Here is a 22,858-nt window from a genome sequence, read left to right as displayed (position 1 = left end):
CTGCTGTTGAACAGTGTAGCATAAACCTCAGCAGCAACCCAGACTCAAGGCGATGAGCTGCATGAACTCTTTGGACTTTAAAAGGACTCAGCTACTAAAGTTTATGCCACTGCTGCTGCCCATGGCTTGTTAGAAACTTCAGACCCAGCTTTGAACACAAGAGCTGAATGCCCATCCAGAATGCAGCACAGGCAAATCACAGCTTGCCTGAAACTTGGGCACAGCAAGGATTTGAGCCCACATGTCCTAAGCCTGATTTTTAGCCAGAAGGCTGTCCTGCAAACGCAGGATGAAGAAAAGTACGCACTGCTAGATGCTATCTTTTGACCTACCAAGATCAGTCAAGTGGTTAATGTCTCAATTCCAAACCTGTCCAGTCCCTCTGCCCCACTCCAACCTTTGACACACTGGCTCTTTACTTACTGCAGAAGGATGGTAGCTATACTACAATGACTCATTAACAAAGTTTGACCTCACTCCAACAGTAAAAGTTTTTGGGAACATGAGCCATATTTCCTCTGCTTAAAAATACATCTTTTTTTGTAATAGCAACAAAACGGAGTTCTGTTTAACATTTACATTTGGTAAAAATGAGTATTACAGAACATGAGCATTCCAGCCTTGAGATATTTGGAAGGGATTTATCACGTGCCCATCTTTCAAAGAGAACTTTCAACTACCCCTTTCAAGGCATTGCATCAAGAGAGCAGGGCCCTTCAGTTATATTGCTATTGGTCAAGAGATCCTGAGCAAAAATGGAAGCTTTCTGGATAGTTGGTACTGGCAAAGAAAATATTCAGCAGGGTCAGAAGGATTTGCTGTTTCTACTGGCCAGTCTGAAGGATACTTTCAGACTGCAGGCCATATTCAGTTAGTAACACATACCACTCTCACTGGGTCTAATTTACTGATGTGAGACCCATGATGCTCCACAAAAATGATTGTGACAGGAGCTGTTCCAAAACAACTATTCTCTGAAAAAGCAGACGATGGGGAAAAGTATCTACTCTCTGTCCCAAACAAACTGAACTGTACTTTCAGTCTGTCACACCTTTAATATTAAATGATGAATATTTTATAGGGGAATTTAAGATGCAGTCTACCGAATGGAACCCTTGGGTTAATTTACTAACTGCAAGGTGATGGGGAAAGGCTGCTAGCTGTAAGAAACCCTTGTTCTAATTATCCAACCATTACTCTTTGCCCCCACTGCTGAAAGGCAAGTTTTATAACAGTGAACCACCAAAATTAAGCAAATTTCTAAGTCCTTCTTCAAGGGCAATGCAATCTCATCTGTGGCATGTTCTTACCAGCACAGAGCTGGAACAAGTTGGATGCTCCTCAGCAAGTTACTCTTTCACTTTTGCTCAGGTAGAGTGGAGGATGGGGTCAGAGAAAGTTATGAAACCTGAAGTTAGTGCTTCTGGTTCTGTTAGGTGAATACCTTGCTATGCACAGGTTGCACTATACATAACTACCTCATTTCAGTCATATGTAGTCTTTGGGAACTGTCAAGTATCTCTGTCTAGGCATTAACAGAACAGATAGTCCTGTTATAACTCAGACCTGCATGCTTCAAGCAGCAAAGCCACACCTCAAACAGAAATACCATGGTTAATGAAGGTGCATTGCTGCCTTGTTAATCTCAACATCTCAACCCATTACAAAAAAAGAAAGAAGTACCTTCTGCAGGGCTTGCCACCTCTTTCCGTTTGTGAAGTTCATGGCATGGTCATCCTTAACATTCTCCAAAAAATAGCATGCGCTATTACATTGAAACATGAGCAGAGTTAAACCTCCATTTGTTCCTTCTTCTAAAGGAGTGTATCCATCAGCGCATGAAGCAATGCCTTCACAGCTCTTGTAATAGAACTTGCAGATACTGAAAAGCATCAGGCAATCTGAAGGCATTTCTGGGTAGTTTTTGCTTCTTCCCCCACCCTCTATTGATTTTTTTCCCACAGGAATTTAATGAAGTAACAGCAGCAGCAACTCACACAACGTAGATCACACAATCACATCTACTGTTCAGACTCCTCCTTTTTATGGCAGAAGATGCAATCCAAGGTTTCCATTTCTTGATGTTTTTACTAATGCATTATTACAACAGAAGCTGTTACAACATGTCCTAATCTTGCAGGTTAGATTTTTTTTTTTTTCCATTAAGAAGTCTTTCCCCTCTAACAGACCAATGTTGCAATCCAACACTACCTGAACATAAGCATCAAATAGTATCTTGAGTGCCCAGTAACACAGAGATATTAATAAGCACCTGAGGCTTCTTCCCACTAAATAAGTTTCCTTTCTGACCCTTGCTCCACTCTTCTACATTTAGGGCAACCAGTGGAAGTTAAGTACCAGCTGCACGGGTAGCAGGCAGTCCTAATTTAAGCTAAACACCACGTATGAAACACTGATTGAAAAAAGAAAGATGACTGCTGGAAGAGTTCCAGAAAACAAGTCACTAGGGGAGACTCTTAAGAGAAAAGGTACTTCAGGAACTGGAAAAGTTGCACAGCATGCAATAGGTCAATTTGACTATGAGCAGGGACACAACAGTTGACTTTCAGAGCTGGAACTGCATAAGCAGATACTGGTCCACAGCCAAAGCACCTCCTTCCTCTCTGCTGAGAGCTGCTTCTACTATTTGCACCTGCTCAAAGAGGAGAAACCCAATAGACCCACACACTCTCATTTTATGAAGTCTGGTTTCCCATAATCATCCACAGGTGCACACTCCTCCCTGGGGCAAAGGTAAGCAAAACAATAGATAACTGGTAAATGGGGAGGTTTATTAACTCTTTCTTGCCAGCCACATAGCCTAGTTCTGGTTATATTCTTCTACCCACACAGGTAGCTGAAGTAGTGTTGCTGCAACTGTGTTGCGATGTGACAGCTGATGAACGTCCTTGGTGATCGGAGGTGGTGTTGATTGCTGTGCAGAAGGAACAGAGATTTATCTTTGACAAAGACCACTGGGATGTGTTTAAAGGGGGAAAGTTTTGGGAAAGCCTTTTGAGATTCTACTTTTCTGACATCAAGGATTCATGCTGCTGGCATATTAATAGAATTGTCATGATCTCACTGGATTCCAATTCTTGTAAAGTGATTATAGTCCTAATGATATTCCAAATATAGAAGAGATATAAATCTAAGAGATATGATTATTACACAAGGGTATAAGATACTCAAATGGATTATGACAGGTATACTGATACGTAGATTCTATAGCTTACATTATAAGAAGGGTCAGTGCAAAAAGCTATTTCCTGAGCTTTCCCTGAAAGGATATTTCTACATCTTGTGTCATCTTGTTCTGCCATATAAAGAAGATGTATGCATGAAAGAAGTAACAGCTTACAAGCAGAATTATATTCTGTAAGACCACAGAAGAAGTGGGAATGAAGGAGGCAGATAGGAGGACAAAAAAAGACTAAAGAGTAAGAAAGGGGGAAAAACCAAACAATGCCCACTCTCAAGGTTTGAGGCTTTCTTCAGTTTAGCCTGACTACTGCAGTTGGACATATCCTTCACATGCACATTGAAGCTCTCGGATCACAGATGAAGTTTGGACTTTCTTGGTGCTCTGCACAAGGGTTTATTTAATGTTATTGCTGTAGCAGATAACTATTTATTTTATAGACTGTAGAGCATATGGACAAACAAACAAAAACCCTAGATTCCAAAGTAATAAAGGAATTCAAGGCTGCATTCACTGAAGAGGTTTTCCAAAGACTTCAGCAGAACTTAGAAAAGAGCTCAGTTTCCAACTGAAAAAAAAAAATAAAAATTGTAGCTACCTGCTTAAATTCACCTGCCTTTGCTAAATCAAGACTCTACAGATAAATGAGTGTCTTAATTGCCATGGAGCTAGTTTGAATAATTTTGCCTCTCCTGGAGTAGCCATGATCTGATTCCTGCTTGTTGTGGACAGCTGGATCAAGAAATGCAGCCCAGGACTGGGACCTTGTGCTGGATTAGAGAGAAGAGCCCTGGTCCCGGAGAGCCCGCCTTTGACGTGTTTGAAGGGCTTCAGCACAAACAGAACAGCTATATGGGGACTGAGTGGATTTTCAGTGGGGGAAGTTGTACCTCTTCCACTAGAGAGGTAACCATAGCTGTTGGATTCAGCTTTAGTAATGAGCATGAGATGGAGATACCATAACATAAGAAACAGCCAAGAGCAGGAGCAGGTCTTTGTTTTCCAAGCAGACGTAGGAGAGGGCCATTCTTTTTATTCTGGTAACGAGCACAGTCTCCTGGGTGCTGTTCTGGCCCTTCATATGTCTAAATATTCATTTTCCTGGGCAGAATCTGTTCCTTCTCACACAAATAGAGTTGGCCTTGACAGTTCCTTGCAACAGAAATTTATTTACAAAGAGTTAAATGTGGCCTGCTTGGTTTATTTTAGGACATTTCTTTCTGCTTCACAGGCCATTTTCCCCATATGCGACTAATCCCCTGACGTGCTCTGCTGAGTGCTCTCCCTGCTCTGCATCAGGAGCTCTGTTCTCTTCCACAGCATTGCCTTTCCACTCTGCTTCTGGAAGATATCCCAGCATCATTCTATTGTCCCTGCAGCTTTTCTGGCTCTGCACCTGCCTCCTGGCCTTTCCCCCTTGCTGCCAGGTAAGAAACCTGACAGTGCTTGACTTCCCATCCCAACACGGTCTGCATTTTCCAAATTACTACTCAGAAGCACAGAATGATGTGGGAAGAAGAGGTATGCAAGATCTATGGATTTCAGCCCACTCCTTAGACCTTGCTTTCTCTGAAGAGGACTACTTACTAGCAGGACAATGATTAAGTAAGAATTTCTCATGTTTAGGACCCCAAGAAATCTGCCTTCCAGTGTTCGTATAGCTCTGACCTCTCTGGTAGTTTTGAGAGTCTTTCCTCTGTCAAATTGCTAAAGCAGCAATTCTCTTATCAGCATGCCATGTCACTCATACAATATGCAAAACCAGGATCAAATTGTGACTTAGTCTTATGACCTACGTACCAACCTTTCATAGACCTTTTCAACCCAATAAGGAGTGAAGACCAACATCAAGTTGGGTGGTAGATAGGGTACCTTCAAAGGATTGGATGGGCCATGCAGAGGTGAAATATCTTGCCCAGTGACCTGAGATCCCAGGTCACTTGACTCCCAGCTCCTTTCTCTGATCTCAGCCTGGTCAGAAAATCCAATTCCTTTTGAAACCATCAGTTCATGTACTGCTGACCCTATCAAGCCACAGTATTAAGTAGCTCCCCTAAGGTGCGAATCAGCAGTTCAGATTGCCTGGACAGAGACCCTGCTGCCTGTGACCTGGCCTTCATTAGTTGAGAGAATCCAAAGTCAACACAGTAGATCAAGACCTGGCAATCCCTATAAGAGAGAAACATTTGCTCTTCAAACCTGAGCCTGAAGGCTTGGTAAAACAAGGTTACACTTTAATAAAGTATGATTAAAGAGCTGTAAAGGTATGTAACAAAGGGAGAGAAACAACCCCTCTATTTCACACCCCAATCCAACCAAAATATGGAGATAAGATAAAATCATGCTGTTTACTTACTACTGTAAAAACTGTTCTCCCTTGGGGCAGTTCACCTTCAGCTAGTGACACCAAAAGAAGGGGCTTCTGTCTTGCTCTCTTGCCCCTTATTCCTCAAGAGTTCCCAGAAGCAAAGATTTCAATAGCAAGATACGTAGAGCTGAATGGCAGCAAGACTTTATATATGGGAGTGGTCAGAAAGGGAGGGTGATGTAATGAAGTCGTATCTTTGAGCAGTAAAGGCATGCCACCCTTCCCCCTCCCTGTCCCTGAAGAATTGCTGGCTCACAGGTCAAGCTGAGAACAGAGTGGTCAGACGCTTTCCATGCCGTACTTTCTCACGGTAAAGGGAACAGCATAGAGGGTGGAGGGCAAGGAAAGATCAGATTTGAGACAATACTTTGATGTTGGGTAGTCCCAGGAGTGAATCTGTACTGGCAAAGTTGTTTCTTTCCTTCGTGCATTGAACAATACTCTGCCAGTTGCTGGTTTTGCCCATGGCACAAGCCCTGACAGTAAGGTGTTGTGGTTTAGCCCCAGCCAGCAACTAAGCACCACACAGCTGCTCACTCACTCCTCCCTGGTAGAATGGGGAAGAGAATCAGAAGAGAGAAAGTGAGAAAACTCATGGGTTGAGTTTAATAAGTAAAGCAAAAGCTGCACACACAAGCAAAGCAAAACAAGGAATTCATTCACCACTTCCCATTGGCAGGCAGGTATTCAGCCATCTCCAGGAAAGAAGGGCTCCATCACATGTAATGTTTACTTGGGAAGAAAAATGCCATCACTCCAAGCGCCACTGCTCCCCCCGTCCCCATCCTTCCTCTTCCCCAAGCCCCATATAAGCTGAGTATGACATCATATCGTACAGAATATCCCTTTGGTCAGTTGAGGTCAGCTGTCCTGGCTGTGTCCCCTCCCAACTTCTTGTGCACCCCCAGCTACTCACTGATTGGGTGGTATGAGAAGCAGAAAAGGCCTTGACTCTGTGTAAGTACTGCTCAGCAACAACAAAACCATGTCTATACAGCAAAAACATCTCTATATTATCAACACTGTTTCCAGCACAAATCCAAAACATAGCCCCATACTAGCTATGAAGAAAATTATCTCAGGTGAAACCAGGACACAAGGACACCCTCTGCATTACAGCACTGTTGCCCCCATACCCACCCTGTTAGGGAAAAATCCCATGCCTGCACTCTTCGAAGTTAGCTGATGCTGGAGCACTGCCCAGCTCCATGGCCACAGGGGCTGGGAGCTCTGTGGAAGAGAAGGAACGTGCATCCCATAAAAGGTGGTGTCCTGGACACTGACCTGGGAAGCTCTTGAGAGGCACATCCTGCCCTTCTCCATCAGAGGAAGTCTTGTAGCCTGTGAATGGAGAGGAAATCTCTCAAGGATGTACCACGGATCTCCAAAGGGAAAATAATTCATTTTCAACTTCCTTCACTACAGTTTTGTTGATCTTTCACTGAAGGGCTTGTTTGACCATGAAAAGTCATGTCATGCATTAGACAAGGTTTGACTGACTCAGAGCTTATAAATTATTGGTTGAGTATCTCTAGAATAGCTGTATAAAGGAGATGCTAAGTCTAACAGAGGATGTGCAAGGCACATCCAGGCAACTGGAAAAGGCACGAGCCACCCCAGACTTTCACAATTCATAGAGTTATTGTCACCTACCAGCAACAGCACCAAGATCTGCAGGATCATGCAACAGCAACCAAATAAATGACACCAGCTCATAGAATCGAAATCCGTCACTGACAGGAACCTCCATGGCTAGTTCTTAGGTTTGGGTGGGGAAGGGAGATGTGGGAATGATTCTTGCAAGCAAAGTTGCTTGTGCGATGCATAGTGAACTGGACTAGAGAACAATCTTACTTTTCCCCCTTCCCATGTTATTTTTCAGCCAGAGATCTCCCATCCTGTTCATGTAACACTGTGCCAACCTAAGTAAGGGAGCTATTTAAAACACTGTAAGAAGTGTTCAAGGAGTGTTGTTGTACACCAAATCATGGTCCAAATCTCATTTACGCTGAAGAGTGGGCCTGTTTTGATAGTGTCAAGGGACTCAAAAGCAGATACATATTTGAGTTAGATCCCCTTCTAACTGCAAGGAAGGCTGCATAAGAGATTTTTTTCAGATCTAGGATGAACTAGATTTCTCTTATATATGTGAGATTTGCTCGCTATACTTGCACTCCCCTGCAAATTACATAAACATGATCTCAGTACACTACTCCCTCTTGTTCTGTTGCTTTGGTCAGGGCCTGGCTTTGGAGCTGTTGGGATCAAACCAGAAACAATTAACATTGAATTGTTCTGATATCCTTATCCAAAGGAGAAATCTGCACCCCTGGCAGGCATTTTTGAGTACTTGCCGCACCTACAGGAAGATCCCCAAACTCCATAACCTGTCCAGATTGCCAAATTCCTATCATCATCACCACAAATATTTTTACTACCTAACAGCATTTTTAAGCTACTATCAGGGCCAGGGAGCCTTACAGGCCAACATGAGAAAAAGCATTCATATCCCCACTTTAGAGATAGGGCAACAGAGACAATCTTGCTCAGGGCTTCAGAGCAAGTCAGTGCCTAGGCTGGAATAAGGAATCTTCCCCCCAGATTCCTTTAAGCATGTTGCTAGACATCACCGCTCTTCCCTGTCATGTGTCCGATATTTACAGTAAATCCAGACACGGTTGGAAGTGACAAGTGCAGAGGCTGACAATGATCTAACTGCACGGTGCCTGGAGCTCCGTGGGCTGTTGTTTTCGCTGTTTCTCATGGCTTTGGCGTCTCCCCCACTGTAAACAGGAAATGAATAAAACATGAAGGTAGCTCCATCTCCTTGTGAAAAATGACAGATTAGATTGCAGCAGAGGAGCTAGGGAGAAGTTCAAAGTGTTTGCCACTTAATGGAAAACTTGCAGATTATGATAGAAAGTTGTTGGGTGAGTAATTGCTGTTAAAGCCTAACCAAAGCAAGAGGGCCCTAAACCCAGAGGAACAAGGACTTCCCAGGGAGAGCCAAGGTCCACAGACCTCCATGAATCTTTTTTCTGTTTACTAAGAATCAGTGGGACTCGGAGACATAAGCTCAGAAAATATTCCTGGACATGAACAAACACTGACCTGGGGATCCACCCCACAGAGATCTCCTCATCTCAGGGGAGTCACGCTTCTCAGGAAGCCTCACAACTTCTTGTCCCTTTTCTCAGCAGTTTTTGCTGCAGGATCAGCTCTACTGCTCTCAGAGCCAACAAATGAAACTCTCAGCGTAAAATTCAACACATCCTGGTAAGCCAGAATCAGTCCTGAGTTACCTTAGTACGGCAAGTTTTCAATAGGACCGCTTAACAGCTCCTGCACCATAGCAGGGTCAAGGCTGCAACCTCTCAGAGAGGCATGGGGCAAAGCAGCAGAAGCAAGAAGCAGTGCAGCCATCCCCAGATCTGTTATCCCCACTCGTCAACCTGCATCCCCAGGCCTGTTGATGCCTGCCTCCACCACTGCACACTGCAGGGCCACTCAGCTGACACAGTGGTGGGCATCAACCCACCTCCAAGGGTGCTGCAGGAGTAAAGAGCTGCTGATGGCTGTTCAGGTGCTGTGTGGGAAGAATTTTCACCGGGTCACTGAGAAGGCTTTAGATAAAGTGTTAATTTGCACTGAGTGTGCAGGGACTACGTACTTCCTGGCTACACCTCCACCAGTCCCCAGAGGGCAAACGCATCTCTGGAATGAACACCCAGGAACAAGAGTTGCATGGGCTGGGGAACTCTGATTTACACCAGGACCCTTTCCCCTGCTGTGGGCAGGCGAGGAGGGTGCTCAGCAACAGTACAGATAATTCATATAGCACTACACGGGAAGGTCACATACTGTGCCAGACAGCTCATGCTGTAAGTGAGAATCTGGACTTACATCTGTTTTATTCCAATGGCTCTCAGCACCTCACACAGAGTTTGCTCCCCAAAATGACAGCCTTGGGAAATAAATGGATTTTCCTTTCTAAAGACATCTAAAGCTCCCTGCAGCTCCTAGTACTCCCCTAGTCCTTCAGGCTCACACTTAGCGCAGTTAAAACTTGGGCAATACAGTTAATCTCTGTGCGGCCACTTGCAACCCAACAGTTTTGACCTTAAGAAAGAAATGTACAGTACGGATTTAATCTTGGCGAAAACATCCTTGAGCCATAACCCATATGTGAGATGAACACTATCATAACACGGGGCAGGCTCCTGTCACAGCCCACGCTTCAGCAAAGCAGTCACATATGTTCATCTTCCACCAGCCCAAGGGTATACACTGAAATCACTGGATGATTCTGTGCTTCCCCAGGATGATGGTCACAAAGCTCATACAAAAGATGACCACAGAGACAGGAGCCCGTCTTGAACGGTCTCTGCATCTGAGTGCAGAAACCTGGCAGGTTTGATGCTCACAACATCTCCTCCTCTGGGCAGAGGATAACATAGGACTGTGGAAGGGATAAGTACTCAAATACCACTAGGTCTCCTGTCCCGAGAGAAGCAACCTGCTACCAGAAGAACATGACTCACATCTCAGTACAGGTCCCAAAGCCCTAGATGGAAGAAAAGAGTCCCTGTCTGGTTTATCTGGCCACCTGCCCAGCCTTCTTTAGGCTTGTTTATTTTGGTGCTGCAAAGGGCACCAGAGATGGCCATTGCTTTTGAGATATCGCAATCACAGGCCTCTGTCTGCCTCAAAGCACTTGCAACCTATCTTGGAAATTGTGAGTGGGTCAGCTGGGCTGGAGGCAGAGACTGTACCAGCGTGGCTCCTGGGAAGACCCACTTGCCATGGCTTTGGGGGGAGCACACAAACGCACAGCACTGCACAGCAACCGAGCCTGCACATGAGCTCAGCCCCACCAGCTCTCCCCCTCCATCCCACATGGATGGGAGGCTCTGCCTTTGCTCCCACGGCCTCTGTGCTGGGATGGGGCAGATGCTGGATGTTTTCCCATCTGCTAAGCCCACACCTGCTGCCATTTCCACTGCCAGTGGGAATCGCAGATCCCTTTACCACTTTTCAACCTGATCTCTGAGGAAGGCTTTGTTTGTTTTCCCAATGTGCCAAGACTGCTATTAGCTGGCAGACCAGGCAGCAGGGCAGTCACACCTGCATGGCACAGCACAAAGGGATATGAGTGAGCAAGCTGCTTTTAACCCCCTCTCATCAACCTGGGGCCCCTGACCACTGTTCCCAGGCAGGGAGAAATGGCAATGGATGGGAAATGACAGGCATTTCTCTGGCTCTGCACTCTCAAGATCAGGGTGTCTCCCACAGGTCAAGAGGAGGGGTACTACAAACATTGGCACCTCCTAAATTACGAGAGCTGCAGCAGGCAGTGCCATCGGGCACAAATGGACATTTGCAGAGGGGGCAAGTGGCCTCCCCGGAGAAAGTCCCTCACCTTCCCTTGCAGAGGCAACTGGCTTCCCACAAGCTGGGGCAATATTCCCACTCTCCTCCCTCCCCCAGATGTCAGGCACACATCCCCAACTCCAGCCATCTGATGCCTGGGGAGATGGTATAACCACTTTCTGATAGCTGTTGTGCCTCCCTTTCCCCCCTTGTGCCCTGCACAGTTGCCTCACAGCACTGGGGAAGAGGGACAATTTGCTGGTGAGGTCAGCCCTGGTGTGTAATGGGGCTGGGGGGAAAAACAAACCTTGAGGACTCAACGGGGCTGCTCCTACGTGAGAGCTCCCATGGCCAGAAACCAACTTTGAACTCCAGTGGGGCAGGGCAAGCCTGTGCAGAGACAAAAGACTAGATAAAAAAAGACTACCTTTTTTTTTCCCCCCCGAGAGCAGGAAGGAGCAGGGGAGAGAGGCAGAGTCCAGGGCTTGGTCCGGCTTTTCAGATCTGAGGCTACCAGAAACTCTGGCTGCTCTTGAAAGGGCTTCCTGCCTCCCCCCACACTGCCCCGGCTGCCTCGCTGGTCTTGGCCGCAGAGATCCCACCAGCCTCAAGGAAATTTGGGCTTATGGGAGAAAGCACAGAAACACAATGGTGACAGGAATGAAAAGCAACAGGGAGGACAACACCCAAGAGACTCATCCTTATCAAGGAAAAACATTGTATCAAAGGGGAGCTGTGAAGACTGGGAAGAGCCTTTTGTGAAACCCACAATTGAGCCAAATCCTGCAGTTTTTACATGTTGGTCGCCCAGGAACCCCATCATGAAGACTGCACCAAACGGGGACCCCTGCACCAGGTCAGGCAATGTGCCAGACATGCTGCACATACAGCAGTAATGCACCCACTGAACAGGCACTGTTTGCCCTCTGTTTGTGCTTTTTAATTACAGTTTTTGTTTGCAAAGCATCTCTTATAGAAAAGACAAATTGCATTACTCTCAGCTTATTAAAATCACACTCAGAGTTTCTCAACTGCTAATTACACCCAGGCAGCAGTGTCGCTGTAATTAAAGCTGGGACGCACGTTTGGGGAGTCGGAAGCCCAGCTGTCGCTCAACCCCTTCCCTGCACAGCTCTAACCAGACAGGCCGGTCCGAGCCAGGCTCAGTCGATGCAATGAACTCAGTCCTGCCCAAGCCTCGACCCCCTGTGATACCTAGGCACAGCCGCTGCCATGCCACGATGGAAGCTGATGCACAATAAGGCCAAGCACCTCCTCAGCACAGGGGAACAAGTCTCCTGCACCAAACCTCCCCAGGTTACAGCTGGGCACCCGCATTAACTGTACTGCAGGGGCTGGGTGAAGGGAAACACATAGGCTTGGGGTTATGGCACTGAGGCTTGGGGAGGGAAAGGAGCTTTACTCGCATTGCTGCTGCTAAATGATTGCAATAAATCACATTCCCTGTCTAAGCCTCCATTTCCTTGCACATAAGACAGAGATTTTGGGCTTCCCTGTTAATTAAGGGGCTCTGGGGACAAACCACAGAAAGGACTCTTGCTGGCACCCGTCTCACATGAACACTTTAAAGCCTGTGTAGACTGTGGCACACCAACAGACTTGGGAGTGAATTACACAGGGAGAGGTGTGAAGCCCTAGTGACTATGAGTCCCAAAGACCTGAGAGGCAGCAATAAAGGAGCTTACAGACCTGTGAGAAGCTGGGAGCTCGCTGGAGAACAAACCCTGCCTCTGCACCGCTGAGTCTCAGGCAAAGAACAACTGCAGGTGTGCAAACAGCCGTGCGGGCAGCATGGCAAAGCACCTGCCCTGAGCTCAAGGCCTCAGAAATAGAGCTCTCCAGAGCACAGCTGGGGCCAATGAAGCTTCCTTTGGGCAAGTGGGGGCTTGACACCAGCACTGGCCTCCCACTGCTAAGGGGATGCTTTGGAGAATACCACCTCCAGGAAGATGGAGCGCTAATTAGGGAAAGCAGATAAACACTGCATCTGTTTCAAGATGAGTTTCCTTCCCACTGAAATCCTCACAATTTCAGTGCTCAGCAGGATGCAAACACATCCTTAAATGACTTCCTGGAGCCCCAGTTTCAAAGATCAGTCCCTTCAAAAGCAATAACATGCCAAGATCAATAGCAGCCCCAGGAGAGCTCTGAGCATGCCAGCTCCAAAACCTCTGAGCTATCACTATAGCCAGTTACCTATCAGATGCTGAGGGGCAATTCTGCCTTTTCACATTTGAAAAGGCCACTGAGACTGCCTAAGCAATCAGGCTTACTTAAGTACCAAGAAAAAAATAAATGAGTAGGAAAATTTAAATTTCAGAAACAGCATGACATGCCTGTGCAATATATCCTGGAGAGACAAACCTACAGAGTTTCACAGGGAGCAAACCAGCAGCTACAGTTCACAAGCAAAGAGGAGCAGAGCTCACAGACTCCTGAACGTGATCCTGAGAACAAGAATATGTTCATCTGCTCCTTGAACAATTTTACTACTAAGTCCCTAAAGTTGCTAATAAGAAGTTCTGGGAAGCAGATATCAGACAATAATTTTTAATCCAATACAAGTTACAAGCAAAGAACAAATGTTCAAAACTCCACGTGGAAAAAGCTGAGTGGGGTGCCCTATGGATGTTAGAGGCAGCATGTTCAATATATTTACTTGTGGCCCAGTAATGAAATGGCAGAAGATAACATATGGAGCTAGCTAGCAAAGGACATCAGGAAAATTTCAAAGAGCTTGTGGAAAACTTGAAAACATCTGTGAAAAAGGGCAAATAAAAGTGGATGAAATTCAATATAGAGAAATATGTAATGCCTGGCTGTGATAAACCAATATGAAAGATAGATATATACTGATGGATTTGAGTTAGCAGCACTTTTCACCACCATTAAATCTCTTGCACAGATTTGTGAAAAAAATGCAGCAAGAAAGAAGCAAGAATTTGTTAGCTCCTGATTCATCCCCTCTTATTTAGAGCTTATAAATGAAACTGGGTCTGTAAAGAGGGAAAGTATTCCTTTGAAAAGGATAAAGAGGACAGAGGCAGAGTTAAGAATCAAAGCTGGCAAATCAAGCTACAGCTATAGAAGCTTTTGAAAAAATAACTTAGTACAAGGAACTTACCTAAGAAACGGCGTAACAAAGATTATGCCAAACAACCTATACTTATATTGAAAAAAAAGTGTTTTACAGTCTAGGGCATTCAATTAAGTAAAGCTAACTGTAGCTCCCCTTGGAATAGCATTGAAATCTACCCAAATAGGAGAATTCCAGTCAGAGGTCAGTATTTTCATCCCTTAAAACACGTGTGCAGCACCAGAGCCTGCCACGGGAATGCAATGCCTGAAAAGTGAAGGCAGGATTCCCAAGAGCTTCAAGCCTTCCTCTCCCTACCTGGAGCCTCTGGCAGTGTAATATCACCCAGCCTCATCTCACCTCCAGCCTCCGAACAGAGTCACTCTCCCCACTCCATCTGCCCCATAGACACACCTGCGCACTGCGATCCTACCTGGAGCTAAGTGGGATTTTCCATGCAGGCGGTGCGGCATCTCAGGGATCCTCCCAGCACATCCCTGCCTGGCCCAGGGCTTGGCGCCTGGCCCAGAGAAAGGAAAGCCTCTTCTCCAGAGCAGCCGGGCTGTTCCCCTGTGGGTGAGAGGCTGGGTCAGTCCCAGTTCTTGTACTGGGCACTAGATGGCACAGATGGGAGGAAATTCAAAGGTAGCCAGCCTACGATCTGTGGCGCCTCGGACGAAGGGGTCTGCCAGTTGTCCAAAGGAGGCAGCTGCCACGGGGGATGCGTTGCCAGCAGCAGCATCCCATGGGGGTATCCCCTCCATGGGGTGCCCCCTTTGCCACTGCCCTGCTGCATCCCCTCAGCATCCCATCCTGTCCCATCCAGCCAAAGGGTTGCCTGTGCTGCACCAAAGCTGTAGCGCGCGACCATGCCCCTGCCTCCTGGACATGACCTGCTATTCCTCACCAAGCACAAGCACACTGCCTCAGCCATGCCAATACCTTGTTCATGGAGCAGCCCTATATTTGGCTCAAACTGCATCAAAAAGAGGGGTGAAATCGTCCCTGGGGTCGACTGTCCTGTGTCACTGTGAGGCTGCACCTTGGGCATCAGCCTGCAGGACAATAAATACCACCTAACACCAGGGAGTGCGGGCTAGAGATGCCAAGGGCCAGGTACCCCATCAGCATTCCCTCTGGGTTCAGAGTAGGTCTAGGGAACGGCACCTCGGCATGTTTCTTTTGCCCTGTGGGATGATGGTGCAAAGGACAGAGGCATTTGGTGGCTGCTCTTAAAAGCATTTTTCACAAGGTAGCTCCTCTAAAACAGCTACCTTTTCCCTTTGGTTTTCTTCCTTTTCAGCATTGCTGACTGCAATCACTGAGGCAGGACCTGCGCCCCGGAGCCTTTCCAACCTCATCTTCCTCAATTTCTTTAAGGCGTGGATGAAATTCCTTACAAGTGAACTGTGTGGACTGACGCGATGAGGCAAACATGGGCTAAGCTACGCAAAATTGCTGTGGTAAGCACAGAAAAGGCCAAAGCATTTTTTATGGTGAGAAAAAAGGTAGGGGAAGGTAGAAGGTTGTACGTTGGCCTCTGCTGTTCTGACATGAGAAATTCACTTTACTTCAAAGGTTAACACAGTTAGTGCATCTGGTGAAGATCATGGACTCTGACAGCCTGTCTGGAAAGGCTCCATCTGTGGCACTACACGAGGGACAGTGTGTGCAGGACAGCACTGAGGCGAGCAGTAAGATTTGTGCACAAGGCAGAAGTGGCGCACATGGGTGTTATCCAAACCAAACCTGAACCTGGCAAAGCCCAAAAGAGCTTTTGTGCTGAGCAGCAAAGTGGTGCCAGGTATTAATGACATGGACAAGACTCCTAGGAAAAGCCTGTTTGCTGAAGGGAGCAGCACTGGACAGGCTATGCGGCAGCCTCCTGGAAAAATGAAGGTGACCAGCACTACCCTGTCCTGTCTGTCTGCTCGTGGCACTGCCCTGCAGACTGAAGTGGTCAAGGGATCATCTAAGTTCAAACCCCACAGGGTGAATCCCTCAGGGTGTCTTAGGTGAGAGACAAAAATAAATTGGCTGCCAGCAGTGTAAGATCCAAATTCATCAATGGTGTAAACAGGGCAGCAGGTCAATTTGGCTCAGTAGCTCTGATCTTTCAAAGGCTGGAGTGGGTGACACTAGTGACCAGGGCACAAGCTGGAGGGAGACTCATGCTAGCTTGAGGGGGCAGCTCCAGTCCAGTGTCCAGAGGCTGACCAAGCAGTACAGAACAGCCAGAGAAGCCCCTTCAACATTGGGCTTTCACCGACAGAATTAGAAACCTGCTTCTGATCACCCATCTAAGTCTAAATGCTAGGTCACCGGCGTATAACAATCTGGCTCTGAAAGCTTCCTGGGCAGAGGAGGAAATGCTTCAGAGAAGGCTTTTATGCTCCAATTGCCACTTCGAGCCCTGCTTCTTGTACTTGTCTATTACTCTTTAAGTACTTGGGTGTTTTTAGCCGAGAGATGTCTATCTTTGGATATAGATGGAGAAAAACTAGTCAAGCTGGAAAGAAATAAAAACAGCTGGTTGCTTTTCCAGGCCTGCCATGAACTGTAAACAAGTTTTTTAAAGTTTTTTTGAAAGTGCTGAGATCTTTGGAGAACATGAAAATCTTGTGATGTCATCCTCCTCAGCAGGAGGACATCTTATGCGTCATCCTGATGGCTGGAGTCACTTCACTCTGCCAGAGCTAGTGATGGTGAGAGCATTGAGTTTCCCATGCAGACACCACTCAAACCAGCTGCCAGCATTTTTGTGTGAAAAACTGTGCCTGCTCAGATCAGACCTCCACAGTCTGGCTGTCTGGCCTCCAGCACCTGGTCCACATACTCCCCTGGAGGCCTGTGGTTGCTCTCAGCAGTTTAGCACTGCTGCTAAGATGCTTAGAGCCAATATAATCTGTGCACTTAGCGGTTTCAAACTCCAAAAGAAGCTTAGCAGCACCAGGTGCTGCCTTCAGCCTCTCCCGTATGGCCTTAAGATGGTTTAATTCTTTTATGAAATTGTAACTCCAGCCCATAGCCTTAAATTGTGGAGGTCCCTTCTAAGCCAGGTTTTCTAAAAGCTCTTTAGAAATATTTTTATGAGATACTCAAAAAAAAGGGATCCCAGAGGGACATATTAAAAGATCAGATGTTTCTGCCTCTTAAAGGCTGGAAACCTCACAGCAAGGCGCATTTTAACTCCTTGCAGGGCCTTCCTCCACTGTTTCTCCTGTCTTAGATCAGCTTCTCAAATGGTCTAATGTATGGTAATGCCTGGAGAGTCCCAGGGCCTTCCCCTGCACCTCCCATCAGCCTTGTGAAAGCATCAGCAGGCAAGCAGCCACTGCTGTGCCACAAAGGCAGGTGGCTGAAGAGCAAAGCAGCCCCTGGGACTACAGACTGCCCTGGAGGTGCCACTTCCTGGCATTTGCTTCATTAACTGCATTTGTTCTGCTGCTTTTTTTTTTTTTTCCTGCCCCCCTTTTACAGGCTGATCAAAAGCAGAAGGTGTTACAAAGGGGACCTTGTGCTGTTGCCTTGAAAGGCCTCCTGCCAGTCCCAGGGACTCTCTCTTCCCTTTCTGTAAGGCTTCCTGAGGGTCTTGTGGGTCTGCCAGGGGAAAGCAGAGAGCTGGGGAGGACAGAAAAGGTGTCTGGAAAGCACGTGCAGCAATAGAGAAGTGAAGAAGGTGGAGGGAAACAGCAGGGAAGCGTGAGCCTGGGGCAGAACATGGGAAGAGTCAGGGCTTCCCACCACCTCCCTTGAAAGCCCAGACAGAACTGGAAGAGATACCCCATGCTGGAGGCATGTGATACACTCCCTGAGTGGGACAGGACAGGAAGGGTAAGGCCTTAGTGCAGACCATGGCTAGCCCTAGTGCTTCCAGAGCAGTGATGGGTGTCTCTGGTGGTGCTTTCAGAGCTGCTTGCTCTGCCTTTCTGCCAGGCGCTACAGCCGCTGCAGCAGTTCAGTGCAAGAATGTGTGTCCAAACCTCACAGTATCCAGCTTCACAGTCCAGCTTAATTTAATCAAGATAAAATTCATCTAAATGAAATGGGTGCAGCATGCTCCCAGAATGGAGGTAACAGAAATCCTCCATGTACCTCAGATACCTAATTAATTCATCATGAAAGCAGTGGAAGCTGAGCGTTCTCCTGTGCTAGGAAGTCAAGTTAATGCCATGCGTCACTGGAGCGGACTGGTGACCTTCCCTGTGCTTGCAGCAATGTCATCCAATTTATCTGTGACCACAGGATCACAAGTTGTTAAGATTCTCTATGCAGGCAATATATGGGCCAACAAATCTGCTTTTATGGGCCCTACTAGAACTTGATTAATTTGTCCAATAATGAGCAGACCATTGTCCATAATTACTTAGCAGAACTCTGTCGTTTTTAAAACCCATCACTGCACTGATGCATGTCTCAGACCCAGAACACCACCAAGGGGCCTCCTGGGCTGCAGAGAGAGTCTCATCTGCTAAGAAGCAAAAGGCTTAAGACCTAATTCATATTACATGAGCTATTGCTACCATTTCTCCATCAAGTACAGAGACTCAGCAGTGCCTGTCTGCATGCAGTTGCTACTGCCAGCACTGATGCTGCGGGAACTCCCTAAGAACACAGCCCAACTGATGCTGTGTTCATCTTTTACCTCCCTACCTCCGTGTACTCTGCGCAACCATTAAGGGGATTTCTTCCCTGAAACAGCACTGTCATGGACAGGTAGACCTTCCCCAAGTCTGTGCTGCTTTGTTCAGTCAAGAGTTTACAGATGTTTGGGCTATGAAGCTCCCCACATACAGTTCCCCTTGAACAGATCATGGCCAAACAGCAAATGCATTTGCCCCCAGATATAACAGAATTAAACCTGGAGCCTGGACTAGCTCTTTGCACGTATCTCTCCAGGGCTACAGCTCCCTTCACTGCAGGAGGCTTGGCTTTGAGGAATCTGCCAACAAGCTCAGAGCCATGAGAAATAACAACTTGGTAGCTCAGACAAGCTGGTTTGCAGGCAAACAAAAGCTGAAGCTGTGAAAGTGCAAGGCAGTCAATGCAGTGTCTGGCAGCACAGCCTCACCACCGCCTTAATCCTCTTTCCCTTCTTAAACGCTAAATTAATCAATTACATTTCCAACCCTGCAAACAACAGTAAAAAATGTAACCTTCATCATATACAAGGCAAACATAATTAGGATTGTCATTCGAATCCAGCTTGACCAGCATACAAATCAGAACAGCCTCAGTGAGCGTGCAGGTGCATGAGCACGCCTGGCTCCTCCCAGGCAGGGGCAATTGGAATTGCAGTCACACCATGAGCACCGCACAGTATTTCAAGGAGAAGGGCTGTGGCACGAGCTCTGGTTGCAGCGATCCAGCTCTGCAGGGAGTGCTATGGTGCTGAGCACTACCCAAACTGGGCAGAGGCACATTATACAGTGCAAACTCAAAGCAACGCCCCAGTTGTGTCAGGGAGGAAGCTACAACCTTCCCAGCCACGGCACACAAGCCTGATCTCCCAGCCTAGCACTATGTATGCCACAGGCCCTATAGGGAAGAGATGATACAAAACTGAGAGGCCTTGGCAACCTCTGACCATGGCTGCCAGTGTGAATTTTTAAGGGGTCAGAAATTACTATTCCCTCCCCAGTCTACTGATGGGCAAACTGAGTCACGGGGTGCTAAGTATGCTGTGCGATGGCAAGAGCAAGCCAGGAGTGTTTCAATGAAAGCATCAGCCCAAGGCTCAAAAGAAATCAAAAAAGCAAAGTGGGAGCTAGGAGACAAACTGACAAAACCACAAACCCCACCATGCTATCAGGTAGCTCCAAAGTGCATCTCCATCCCCATGGCTGTCGTGCCAGTTCACTAGAGGCTACAGCAGGACTAGAGGAGGGACAGGGAGCTAGTTAAGGATGATCTAAGGTCTGAAGCAGCTTCTATATGAGACCAGGGCTCTTCAGCCTGGGAAACAGAAGCCTGAGAGGGGACATAGCAGAGGTTTATCATTTGAGAGTAGCTTAGAGAAAATGAATACGGAATGACTGCCTGCTGCCTTTTCCGATATTTAAGCTACAAAGCATCAAATGGAAACAGTAAGTGACAGATTCAGAACAAAGTAAATATTTCTTCAAACAACACACAGTTGAACAGTGGAACTTGCTGTCATAAGATGCTGTGGATGCCCAAAATTTGCTCAGGCTCAAAAAAGGTTTAGGAAAAACCCATAAAGGACTATTAAATGCAGAGATCGCCACCTCAGGAAATTCCTGAACTACATATGGTTGATGATGAGGAGGGTATTCAGGAACACACCAACCTGCATCCCCCTGATTTTGTGCTCCTCACTAGGCATCCTCCATTAACCACTGCTAATTCAGGATCCCAAGGGAGAGAGACCTGTGGTCTGATCCAGTACAGTTGCTCTTCTTATCCCGGCACTGACCTCAGCTCTCCTTACTTGCCCTAAAGGCCAGGAGCTGGGAACGTTCCCATTAGTGGACAATGGGATGATAACAAGGAGATGTGCTTACAGCACAGAATTTGAGTGAACAGCGAGATTTCTGTTTGCTTTCTGTTTTTCCCAGTTCTTATCTTAAGAGAGATTTTTTTGGGAAAACTAACTCAGCCATGCTGCACCAAACTAGTTGCCATTGGCAGCACCATGTGTTCAGGTTAGAAGCAAGTTAATATCCTTCTGAGAGCTGCTAATATATCCACAGGGATGGGCTGAAGGAATCCTCTTTCCAAGCCTCAAAACCACAGCTTGTGGTTGCTGTGAGAGGCCCCACAGTCCCTACTCTGTCCTACCCAAGAAGCTCATGAGCTCATCTATCTCCCTGTAGAGTTTTCAGGTGCCCTTGCCACCACAGAAAGAGGAATGGGAAGGTGAGGACACTCCTGTGGGTTGGTATCCCTCAGGCCTTGCATCTTCACCTACTGGATCAGTCTCTCCTAGGCCTGCATAGGACCAGAGGATGCAGTCTCTGACAGAGTCTACTCTTCCCAAGCAAACTTCTGTCTCCTCCCCCTTATGCAGCAAACCTTGTTGACCATCTTAGCTATAGAAATACACCCACTTGCTGTCATGTGCCATTCAAAAGTACACACACAGATAAGGCAGGATTATCTCTTAGTCTACAAAGAGCTGCCAGACAGCTATTCTCCTTCAGTAAAACCAAGCAGAGCATTGGTGTGTTTCTTATTAGCTCCTATTATTCGTATTATTGTAGTGTTTCCAGTTTTAAAGCACACAGACGAGAGACGGAACTGCTCCCGCAACTGTTTGCGATGCACACGGTCTCATCCCTGCCTAAGTGTAAACTGCAGATTACATTTCCTTCTCCTGACTCTGAAAGATAAGGCGTGAGACAATTCAGCTATACAAAGCCATTCTGCTATTAAACTGATCCTTTGGTTACAAACCCTGCTATTGCTGCTCTCCTTTCAGCAGCACTCAGAGAACAGAGCAGGTAGAAGCATAGATCTAAGGCAGCCTGTCCAGTTGCCAGATGGTGGGGAAAGGCCACTGTGCAACCCTTCATTGACAGCTTTATCCATCGCTCCAGCCAAGTGGTTTTTGTCATTCCCTTTGCTCCCAGTGACACTCCTGCAGACATAGCGCTGCACCCCATACAAGTGATTTTCTCTTGACCCAGCCTTCTCAAAGCTCTCCAACAAGATACTGAAGTCCTTACTCAGCATCTACTCCCTCCAAATGGGATTAGCCTGAGTCAGGCTCAGCAATATCTCAGGATCTGGCAATGCTAATTTCTCTCTTGCAGGTGCTTAGATAGAACTGGGAGGGGAAGAACAGGGAGATGGACAGTCAGGGCTTTTGTCTGATCAAATATTGAATAAAACTCTGAGCTGGGCTGTCAGAATTTGGCCTATCATGGTTAGAGACCTGTGTAAATACTGTGACAAAATTGATGCGTTGGCCAGGCTGCTATAGAGTCCATCCCTGTTTTGTCCCTGTCTCTTCAGGCCAGACTCAGGTCACCCATAGGGTATTTGAAAGAGGCCGCAACAATGCGGAGCATCCACATCTCCATGGCCATCCCCATTCATGGCTCTGAGGAACACCGAAAGCAAAGTGAACCTTGCTGGCCCTGGCCATCCCCATTCCCCCAAAGTAAGGACCCAATGTCCACAAGAACAGATTCTTCTGTGGATGCATTGGATGATGCTTGTCTAATGGATGCACAAGACAGTGGGAACCCCAGGTTGTTCCCACAGCTGTGTGCCCTCACATTACAGCTACCAGACACTCCTGCTCTGTGTGCAGGACTTGTGGTCCATCATGGGCACCTGGGCTCAGTGTGGTGGTGGTCCTAAACAGAAGCGAGCCCATGGCTCAAGCTCCAGAAAGTGCAAGGTCAGGCTGAGCCATTGGTTATACTGGGAGCATGACTTAGCTGCCTGCAAAATCTCAGTGGTTGGAGATGGGATCCAGGCTTTGTTTTCTACCATCCTGTCGGATGGCAGTGATTTTGTCTGAGGAAAAGCATGTGCTAAACTTGCTATGCACTGCTGAGGGAGGGAGGAATACATACGAGGAAAACACTTGTACCCACAGCAGGTAAGGAACAGTGCCAGCATCGTACTATCAGTTGCAGACGACTGGTGGTGGGCAAAATTCCTGCCACTTTCTAGATTCGTAAAAACACCTCCTCTGGGTCCAACAGCAGACTGACAGAAAACACAGCCCACAGAAGCAGTCCCAGCCAGATGGCGTGTTTTGAACCACTATTAATCTTGACAACCTTTTGCAGTGTTCAAAGAGTTTGCCCAGGAAAAAAAAAAAAAGCAGCTCCCCAAAACGCCTGGA

General features: G+C 47.0%; 1 protein-coding gene across 4 annotated transcripts in view; it reads right to left on the bottom strand.

Annotated features, from left to right (window-relative positions):
* Nucleotides 1-22,858, bottom strand: part of GGT1 (gamma-glutamyltransferase 1) — a 43,214-nt gene that overhangs the window by 17,509 nt on the left and 2,847 nt on the right. Inside the window, exon 1 of one of the 4 annotated variants that reach the window (XM_054844686.1) lies at nucleotides 5,559-5,694. The exons of 1 other annotated variant lie outside the window; for it this stretch is intronic. The gene's annotated coding sequence lies outside the window, so the exon portion shown is untranslated. Of the gene's footprint in view, nucleotides 1-1,683; nucleotides 1,891-5,558; nucleotides 5,695-22,858 lie in introns of those variants that run through there. 2 more of the 4 variants (XM_054844691.1, XM_054844687.1) reach the window with 2 other exon arrangements.

Source organism: Grus americana, chromosome 16, assembly GCF_028858705.1.
Source record: "Grus americana isolate bGruAme1 chromosome 16, bGruAme1.mat, whole genome shotgun sequence".
In the NCBI taxonomy this organism is placed as follows: Eukaryota; Metazoa; Chordata; class Aves; order Gruiformes; family Gruidae; genus Grus; species Grus americana.
This window is presented reverse-complemented; position numbering and strand designations above follow the sequence as displayed.